Raw genomic sequence first — 9,158 nt, 5'->3', positions numbered from 1 at the left:
TATGTTAAAAAATATAAAAGAAAATATTCTAAACCTATTTCGGTGAGTCAAATCATATATTTTTTGGTCAAAAAGTGGATTTGTTATTATTTATTATTTTAAGTTTTAATAGTTAATGTATGCAAAAAAAGTGGATAATTTTTTACAGTCCATTAGCTGGAGTTTAGGTTCATATTTTTGTGTTTAGCACATTTAAAGCCCATCGCGTCTATTTTTAGCTGGGGTGCTTAGGATCATATCGAAACGGATCCGTTGACCCAAAATAAAGACCCAAAAGACGTGGCGGGATGGGGACTTCGTTTCGGCCATCGCACAGGAGTCGCTGCTCATCGCCGTGAACCATTTGTGTAAACAATATTCTTTATGACGCTACCCTATTCCGATCCCTAGCCGAAACCCCCGCGAACCCCCGTCCGGTTTTCTGTACTTATTGCTGTTTACAATTCCATTCTCTGGTCTTCGTTTTACTGGGTTTCGTGCTTCTATTTGTCCGTAGGCTCCTTTCCTCCTCTCATTCTCTTCGGCTCTTGGCTGTTAGGCAGCGATTCCTTACCTTTTACGCTCCGCTGCTTTTTGTATCCACAGATACGTTTCGTATCTGTGTGTCTCCGCATCTGGAGATGTGTGCGTTTCAATCTCGATTGTCAATCTAGGCGGTTAGAAAAGATGTTTGCCTTTGGCCTGGAACAGGAACGAGAATGGCCAGAGAATGAGAACTCGCTCGGTCAGCGACCTCCGGGCGATTACACGTGTTGTAAATTAGTTTAGGATTCCCTTGTCCCATTTTGAGGAATATTAATGCTTGTTTGCCAGCCCAAAGTTTGTCAGCTCTTCAGCATGTGAGGTTTATAAAAAAGTCCCTGGAAATAAGCGATGGATTAGGGTGGGATTCCTACTACTACTCTACTCACATTTATGTTAAAGATGGAATAGCACCTCTCAGAAGATGAAACTAACTCAATAATTATCTATGTAAAACGATAACTTTTAATGGGAAACATGTATTAAATGATTTAAGTTCTAATCCTCTGAGCATAGGGTTTTGGTGATAATATTTCTATTATAAAGATAAAATCCCCGAGGATCCCTTTACGCGAGCATACAATGTTTTCCCCCATTAACTGATGTACAGGAAAAATGACTTTTTACACATGAGAAAAGCAAACATAAAAGAATGTCTGAAAAATATAAAAAGGCAGCTACCACCTGATGATGACTGGATAGAAGGGATCACAGCGTTCAAATAGCTTTTCCCCAGGAAAATCCAGTCAATTCAGCTGGCGGACAAAAGATTTCTAGATTATCGACATAGCCCGAGTGCTAGCTAGGGATCTACTCTGAGTTTGTGACCGTTGATTTCCTCTCAGCTAGCTTGGGGAGGATCAATTGTGATCTCACGACGTCAAGCTGCGATCGCCGCAGTGCCACCTGATCCAACACAGATATCCAATCAAGAGCAACAACAATTTCACACCTTTGCACCGTTAGAGAGGGGAGAAAAAGGGTGTGGCAGCAAATATATGCTTGTACATCCCAATCTTAGCTTGTCTCTGAGGACCCCTGGCAACCGGTTCCATAAGATACTTTCTAGGCTGTCTTCGCTGCCGACTGACTTGTGACTACTAAATTAGCACTCTCCTGATTGTCTGCCCCTTCCCCCCATTTCTAATTGCCGTTGCTGGCTTGTAAGCCAAAAAAAAAACCGAGACAAGAAGCCAAGAAATTCCTTTTTAATTAGCGTCCCATGCGAACGTCATCCCAAGCTCAGAAACGTACAAATCTGCGGACCAACTTCCAGCTCCAATCACCTGCAACTGTCCCAAAAATTGTGTTGCGTCATAATCACCGACTGGTGGGAACTTCCGCACACAATCAACAATCAACAGCAACCGTCGACAGCTTCTAATGCCATTCAATTGCACTTGGAAAAATAACGTTTGACATTCCGAAACCCAAATATTGTTTTTTATTATCCTCGTGATAACAATGATAAGTAGTGTTCATATTAAGAAACAGTATCAACCAAACATATTTGAGTATTTTGAAAACTTGTTATTTTAAGTTAGTCCCGTCTATTTTTTCTCGGAGTGTATCTTGCCTAATGACACTCTTGCTGCTGTGGAGCTGGCCCTTTTTGGGCCCTCAAATCCGGAAATGTCGCCATCCCGCTCTGCGCCCCTCTCCATCGCAGTGCCTTTGGGATCGGATGTGACAGGGCACTTTGGACAAGCGCTGACCCCCGTGTGAACCAAGTAGGTTGCGTGTCCCCGGTAGCCAGGACCATGAGATCCGTAAAATTACCATGAAACGCCGAATCGGTTGCCCTGGTTAGCTGCTTCCCACAGAAAGTTGCATAACTTTCACGCTCCTTGGCCGCAACCCCCGTCTCGCAGGACCTTGCACCTGTGGCTGTTGGCTGCCCAGGATCCTGGCTATTATCCTGACCCTAATCGAGGACAACCAACAAGTTGGCCGACCAAGCGAGCCACTTTCACCCTCCCTCGAAAACTCAGCCTGCAATCACAGGGCTCGTTCAACTGGTTTCGGGGCAATCGAGAAATATTTCCCATGATCTGTGGCTCGAAGTTGAAGACAATAAGGGTTCCACAAGGGGAACCGATTCGAAATTAAATTTGTATTTTGATTTCTTCGCCTGGCTCCCGACTTAATAGCCCTTGACTTCGATTCTTCGTTATCCTGCGGAACGTAACTCTTTCACACGGGCCTGTACATAAAGTCAAATCATTCCCTTGTTAAGGGGGAACCACTTTTTGGTTCTCCATTCTTCCCACGTTCCGATTCGATCCTTTGCCCTGCAGCCAGGATCAATCGCAGACGTATTTAGATACAATTTGATTTTTTTCGAGATCTCGAGGTTTGCCGCTCCGTCCTCAAAAATCCTCGATCCTCTTCAAATAGACGTGGACGTTGACACAAACACCTGGCCGTCGGACTGGGGACTACAAGCAAATAACTCAAGTCGAACGGCGGGGTAATGTTTGAGCAGCGACTGTACTCTGGCAGGACTTGTATGTAATTACGAGCCAATGGGAAAACAGAGGAGATTGTAGGAAATTACAGCGAGGCACGAAGATGAGTCCACCATCCCCGCACCGCCCCGCCACCCCTCGGGGCACCGAGCACAAAGCCAGCTCTTTGTCCGGTACTCGTATCTCTGCCCCCCGAAACTCCGATATTTACCAGCGGCAAAGAAAACGCAGAGAGCAAAAAGAAACCCGAAGATCCGAGCACTAGGGAGAAGGAGGCGGGGAGACGAGCAAACAGCGTATCCTGTACCCTTGCACAGACGTTGACTTTCATTATCTGTTGCGCCACTTTAAGCCACTCAGCCGGGGATTCGCCGACATGGGGGAGCTTCAAGGAGTGGGGTGGGTGTAGGTGCACTGCGAAAAATATGTTCCCTAAGCCCGAGAAAAAGTAATGTGGATATAATACAAAATATAAAGGATTAATAAATATATTGGCAGTTCAGAATGAAATTCAAGGAGAGAAGAAGGAAAACTTCCCGAAATATTATTTGGATTAACATATGTAACAATCGAAAATAATTTGAATGGAAATAGTAACAAAACCATAAACTGTTAATCGAAATATATTAAAATATATATAATAATATTATATTGAATCAGAATTTAAGTTATATAAAGTTATCAATATATGCATTACAAATGTAGAAATGATATAAACTATTTTAAGAACTGATGATATGATACATTTTTGGTCATATTCTTGCACAGTGCAAAAGACCGTAGCATGCATATATGAAATCTCAAGCACTTGCACGAAGGGATCGGGAACCGGGCGTACAAAGAGTTCAGCAGGGAGCACACTGTATACATCTACCCAGGCGAGGACGTGCCGCCTTGGCACAATTGGTCCGCCACAGGGTGCAGGGTACTGCCTTCGACTGGGATGAGATGGGATGGGATGGGATGGAATCGGAGTGCAGACCTCGAGGATCGCTGTCAGAGTCAGCCGTGTGTATCCACTGGCGAATGCCGCGAAGGGGGATCTCAACGAAGTTATTTATTCTCTGGCGGTTCTCTCGCTGCGAGTGAGTGTGTGTATCAGAGGATACTTTTATAGCCTTCCCCATTCCCCCTTGTGATTTGCATTCCAATGTGTGTGCAGTGGGCCCAACCCAGAAAAAAGCGACTCAAGATGAAAAAAGCAAAAAACGCGATCCCTTTCGCTCCGCTTCGGGGGCTTAGAGGGTGCAAAAAAGACAGGGGCGGATCGGGGATACGCGGTGAAAGAGGTAATTGTAACGTGCGAATGGCCAACGGAAAAATGTTTTCAATTTGCTAAATAATATGTCATCCGACTGGCTGAAGCGATCAATCCTTCGGAACGGGAGTTGAATTTTCGATTGCCGCTCTCTTTAATTAGCATACAGTGCGTTTCGAAGCCCTAAGGCGGTTAGGGGGTTACAATATCTCAGCACCTTCGAAAAATATAATTTCGTGTACTTACAATCAGAAAGAGTAGTTTTAATCGTGGAATAAATGTGATGGAGTTTGTTTTACTTTTTCGTGCGGTACATTTTGGTCTCACTCCCTCGCCCAATTCGTTTATCTTCAGATCACTTCTTATAACATTTCCTTTGAAATATTCGACCAGCAGCGACTCCGTAAAAGACCTTTAGTCATTAACCCTTCGCAGTTTCCTGATACATAAAACATTTTCTGGACGAATTTTTTGTGGGAAAGCCATAAAACGATTGTTTCTTTCATTTTTGATTGCATTTTATTACGCACTCCTTGTGTTCCGTTCCCGCGGCCCTTTCCCGAAAGCCAGAAAGATCGCCTTGAGATTCAGGAGTCGAGATACTCGGCTGCGTTTCATTTTAATGACTTTGACATGCATTTGACCTGGATATGGCGCAGATTACAGACTGACCACCAGGGCGGACTGGCAGGATCAGAAAGTGTGCTTGTTTTCTCCGAAGAAGACCAGAGATCTCCGGCCCTTTTCCGCCCGCAGATGAACTGCTCTTTAAGCGGCGTGTCAACGACTCTTTGGCCATTTGAATGCCCCATGTGTACGGCCTTTGTCGCATTTCATTTCATTTTAGTTAATTTCGCAAGCAGCCAGTCAAGTCGACCGATCGACGACCACCAGACATGGCCATGACAAGAAATCCTTTCCGAGAAACATAACGCACTGAACATGAAATCCATTTGTAAAACATGCTTTCGGCTTTTGCAATTCGAGGCCAAAACAGGGGGCCACTGGTATACCCAAGTCCTCTCTGGTTCTGCTTGCATGTGGTGTGGTCATATCGTACTCTACCTCCCAGTTGCAGTTGCAGTTTGGCTGCACTTTCAGTAGTGACTGCTCTGCCCACTGCAGGCAGCCAAGCAGCTAGAAACCGAGCCACTAAACAGAACCATCCGTCCATCTACACATCCAGCCATCCAGCCATTCAGCCATTCATCCATCTATGCAGCGCTAGCCAAAGCTATCCCCAGCTGGAAGGCTCTCGTGTCTGTCGGGTTGAATGAACCAAAAGAGAGCAACTGTCGCTGCACAGAGAGAAAATACCCCCATAGTGGATCTTAAGTTACGTGTTTTTGCAGTAAGACCCTCATTGAACTTGGATTGCAGGCCTTAGACCTAATTTAAAATTTCATAGCTTTCCTTAGCAAATCTACCTACGAGCAACCATTTCTTTTGCCTTATTACTAAAACTAATTAGTTGTTCTATTCTGTGCAATATTCTGTGAATTGATTTCAATGTGAAAATACTCTTGTTTTGAAATTCTATCGCCCTGAAGAATTTGTTATTAATTTGGGTTTATGTTTTTTTCTCTGTGGGATCTGCTGCCAACTCTCTCCTGCGGCACTCGTGCGTTTCCTTCAGCAATTTGCAACAGCAACAGATGCCTGACATTCATTGCCTAGACCCACTCGCAAATGTGGTTTGAGCGCGAGTTCCTTCTTGGTCGGGCGAATTACGTATACGGGCCAGGCCAAGATTGCGGTTGCCACAGCTTCCTGCAGCCAAACTGAGAGGCCCGCGGTAACCGCAATGGACAGATCGGGCGGCAGAGACAATTTCCTTGGCCAGAGGAAAAGCTAAGCCGGGCATGAATAGCCATTTAAGTGCTTTCCCAGGCGGCGATCCTGAGAACTTGGCCCGCCGACAGGTGAGGCTTTGGCTTCGGCTTCAGCTTCCCACTTACCAAAAACAGAGGAGCTGGAAAATGCAAGGGCAGGGAATACGACGACCGCGCCAAACCCTTCATTAACCGAACGTCACCTCCTCTGGAACGAGTCGGGCATTCAACTCTTGGGCCGACCACCAGCCATCCACCTATCCACCCATCCGGACCGACTTTTCACACAATATTTTTCTACATTTCCGCGCAACCTTTTGCTCTGTTTTTCCTGCTGTGGTTGCGGGCATTTTCCCTGCCCGCCACTTCTTGCTCTTGATCTCATTTGCGCATGCACACAATTTTCCCGTAACAATACAAAGGCCAACGAAGACACAGGCCTGCAAAAAATGAGGAAAGAAAGAAGAGTGCAGTTCAAGTGCCTTTCTCCGTCGTCACTTGGGAGGTTGAGATGGGCCAGTCAAGAATGGACCAAGCTCCAGTCCCAGTTGCAGCACAAGACCCAGACCAAAAACCAAGACCCCTTCCCATCCCCAGACCTACTTCACAAAAAGAGGAACTTTTTATGCGCGTTATGAAGTGAAGAAGTCTCATTTAACTTATTATTCGCAGCACGGAGTCGCCATCAACAAAGAGAGTTGACAAATTCCTTCGTTATGAGAACGGGAGGGCAACTATCATGCAGATTGCAGAACTTAAGATGGGAAAAGTTAGGGATCTCTGCAAACCCTTGGAAACCACACGTTGGGAAAAGTGCAGATCACTTAAAGCATGTAGAACGCTTTTAAAATTTGACCACAATTTTAAGTCAGTTTCTATAATTTAATTTTCAGATAAAGTTTTTTATGTTATGGTTATAGACTGTTGATTTTTGTATAGTTTCGTCGATTTTTAATGTTTTTCATACACAATGTTTTTCCACAGTGCTACTGCCACTGGCTTAAGAAATAACTCTCCGTCAGTCAGTTAGTCGACATCATTGCTCCAATTTCAGGCCGATTCGGAGCCTCCAGGCTTCCACTCCCTGCCAACTTTCGGAACTGTACGCAAGACTGAAAGTAAACACAACACAAAAATCCCAAGGAAAACAAACCAAAACACGAAAAAAAACGAAGAATCGAAAATGGAACCCCCATTTCAAAACGACACAAGTAACGAGCTGAAAGAAGCGAGGAAGCGATGGTGGCGAGGACGAAAGGATTGCGATTGCGTCAAAAGGCAAGATACACAAATACTCATACAAAGGCGGACTGGATAAACATATCTCTCAGATGCGATGTATCCCTTTTTTCGTGGGATCCGCGAGGTTCAACAGGTAGAGGAGTGCGAGGCCGCAGCGGAGCAAACTGGTTTCACCAGATTCCAACTTCCAAGGAGCGGCTGAGGACTGAGGACTGTTGACTTTTCAGTGAGGACTGAATCCCAAACTGAATCTGAATCCGACGACTGTGAGTGGCATACAAAGCGCCCGAGAACCAGTTTGATCCTCTGGCCCGATGAGTTGGCGTAAAAGCAATTTTAATGTCCTGCTACCCAGTCCATAAAGTCATGAATAATCGCCAATCGTACGTGTGTGTAGGATGGAGGACTCGAGTCCCCAGAATATCTCCAGCCCCGCTATTCCCCTCGGTTTGGTGATTTGTTTGTTCTCCTTCCATCCGTTGACTCTTGTTCGTATGTGTGGAGTGGACCCTGGCCGATCCTTTCGAGCCACACTTTGTGGTGACTGTACTTGGGGTGGTTTGGCTCCTTCACAGAAAGGGTGTTACTTTAAAGAGAACTCTGTGATTGATTTATTGAAATTTGGGTACAGGAATTTTAATAGTTTTTAATTAAACGAACACACAATGTCTTCAAATACCTAGGATGGTATCCGTTATATAAAATCAAAAAAACTTATTTGATAATGATATAATAATTTAGCCATTAATGTAAGCATACAAACAGATAATAAAAATGTACATTCTGCAAAGCCGTTCGTTTCATTTTACAAATACGACTTTTCTTTTAAGCAATGTAGGTTATTACTTCATATTTATCTCATCAAGAACTGATTCCGGAATGAATAATTAGATATATTAGAAAAAAAAACTTATATAATAAGAAATAAGTGCAATATAATAATAATAACAACAATAATACAAGGTCATGAAATCTCAAACCCGTTCGCCTTCTCGGTACTCGGTACGCAACTGTACCGCATGAAAATATGATCCCCCAGTGCCATGAAATGCCATGGGATCAGCAAAAAATGCTGGCTGCCCCTGGGTGATTCCTTGAAAAATCCTTTATAGATAAACACAAGTGCACTTCATATTCGAAATCCAGCGGAAAGTCAAAAGGGGCAGAGAAGAAAAAATTACCCCAGCTGAAGATCAAATATACATTTGAGTAAACAAGCGGAGCATTCCGACGAAAAAAAAAGAGGAGCGAAAGGGATACATACCCCTGCCCCAAATGGAACCAAGACAAGCAGCCTTGGGAGGCTGACAGCGATTATGATGACGGCGGTGTTTACATTTCCCCACACGAAGTGAAATCCCAAGCCCCCAGCTAAAGGCGATCCGAATCGCACTGAAACCCTTGAGAACTCCTGCGCGGCTCCTTTGGGCGCAGGCAACTGCAACTGCAACATGAGGCAACCACGACCACATTCCACATCCAACTAGGCGGAGAGGCAGGCGCAGAGATCACCCGAGATCAAGTGAAGGGTGCAACGAGAAAAGTCCAAAGAAAAAGGATTGTGTGGCGCTGCCTCCGTCGCAGCTGCAGTCGCAGTCGACATGGGCAGAGGCGGAGGCATAGGCAATGCTCTGCCCCAAGAGGTGACGGTGGTTCATTGAACTCGACCAGGCAACTCCTCAAACAGAGGAGCAGGCGCTAGAGATGCCAGCAGCCCGTTTCCTGAAAGGATAAATAGAAAAGTGAATTAAAAATATACCAGAAATTAAAAGTATATATCAGTTATGCAGATCCGACATTGATTTAAATAACACACTTATTAAAACCGATAAGATT

This window comes from Drosophila rhopaloa, unplaced genomic scaffold (assembly GCF_018152115.1).
Source record: "Drosophila rhopaloa isolate 14029-0021.01 unplaced genomic scaffold, ASM1815211v1 contig_167, whole genome shotgun sequence".
Lineage (NCBI taxonomy): Eukaryota > Metazoa > Arthropoda > Insecta > Diptera > Drosophilidae > Drosophila > Drosophila rhopaloa.
This window is presented reverse-complemented; position numbering follows the sequence as displayed.